Here is a 1,889-nt window from a genome sequence, read left to right on the forward strand (position 1 = left end):
CTTCCTGCACAGAACTCTCTGCCCCAGAGTGGGCTGCGAACTGATAAAATTAAGTTCAGCACAGGACATCTGCCAGATGCAAGCTCCCAGATGCTGGAACCCTTACTGTCCTTGGAGGGCCAAATCTATCCTATAAACTGAAATCAGGAGCCTCATCGGGGGAGTTTAGTTTCTCACAGAAAAGACCCACCGTTGCTGCACAGAACTCTCTGCCCTGGAGTGGGCTTCTGCCTGCTAAAAATAAGTTCAGCATAGGATATCTGCCAGATCCAAGCTGCCAGAAGCTGAAACACTTACTGTCCTTGGAGTGCCAAATGTCTCCTACAACCTGACATTAGGAACTTCGGGGGGTGAGTTTAGTTTCCCACAGAAGAGAGCCACTGTTCCTGCACAGCGCTCTGTGCCCGGGAGTGGGCTTCTGCCACTTAGAATTCTGAACAGTGTACTTACTCCCAGAACCAAGCCGCCATGAAGCTGAAACCCTGGCTGCCCTTAGACTGCCAAACACCTCCTGCAAATTGACATCAGGAACTTGGAGGGGTGAGTTTAGCTTCCCACAGAAGAGATCCACTGTTCCTGCACAGAGCACTGTGCCCGGGAGTGGGCTTCTGCCACTTTCAATTCGGAACACTGCTGCATTTCTCCCACAGCCAATCTCCCAGAAGCTGGAACCCTTACTATCCTGCGAGTGCCAAATGTCTCCTACAACCTGACATCAGGAACCTGATGGGCTCAGTTTAGACTCCCACAGAAAAGGGGCGACAGTTCCTGCACAGAGCCCTCTGCCCCGGAGAGGGCTTCTGCCTCCTAAAAATAAGTTCAGCACGAAACTTCTGCCAGATCCAAGCTGCCAGAAACTGGAACACTTACTGTCCTTGGAGTGCCAAATGTCTCCTACAACCTGACATTAGGAACTTAGGGAGTGAATTCAGCTTCCCCCAAAAGAGATCCACTGTTCCTGCAAATAGCTCTGTTCCCCGGAGTGGGCTTCTGCCACTTGAAAGTCAGAACACTGCTGCACTTCTCCCATGGCCAAGCTGCTAGAATCTGGAGCCCCAACTGTCCTTCGAGTGCGAAATGTCTCCTCCCACCTGACATGAGGAACCTCGTGCGGGCAGTTTAGCTTCCCACCGAACAGAGCCACAGCTGCTGAACAGAACTCCTAGCCCCAGAGTGGGCTTCTGCCTGCTAAAAATAAGTTAAGCACAGGATATCTGCCAGATCCAAGCTGCCAGATGCTGGAACCCTAACTGTCCTTGGAGGGCGAAATGTCTCCTACAACCTGACATTAGGAACGTAGAGGGGTGAGTTTAGCTTCCTAAAGAAGAGAGCCACCGTTCCTGCACAGAACTCTCTGCCCTGCAGTGGGCTGCAAACTGATAAAATTAAGTTCAGCACAAAACATCTGCCAGATCCAAGCTGCCAGAAGCTGAAACGCTTACTGCCCATGGAGTGCCAAATCTATCCTATGAACTGAAATCAGGAGCCTGATGGGGAGAGTTTAGGTTCCCACGAAAGACAGCCACCTTTCCTTCAGAGAGCTCTGTGCCCCGGAGTAGGCTTCTGCCTCTTAAAATTCTGAACACCACACTTACTCCCAGATGCACGCTGTCAGTACCTGGAAGCCTGGCTCCCCTTAGACTGCCAAATGGCTCCTTAAAACAGACAATGTGAACCAGGGGGGTGTGTTTAGTTTCCCCAGAAAAGGGGACACCGTTCCTGCACAGAGCTCTGAGCCCAGGAGTGGGCTTCTGCCACTTACAATTCTGGACACTGCTGCACTTCTCCCATGGCCAAGCTGCCAGAATCTGGAGCCCTAACTGTCCTTCGAGTGCGAAATGTCTCCTACCACCTGACATGAGGAACCTGGTGCGGGCAGTTTAGCTTCC

The sequence above is a fragment of the Chamaea fasciata genome, unplaced genomic scaffold, assembly GCF_029207755.1.
Source record: "Chamaea fasciata isolate MVZ Bird 193981 ecotype frontalis unplaced genomic scaffold, bChaFas1.0.hap1 SCAF_553, whole genome shotgun sequence".
Taxonomy (NCBI): Eukaryota; Metazoa; Chordata; class Aves; order Passeriformes; family Sylviidae; genus Chamaea; species Chamaea fasciata.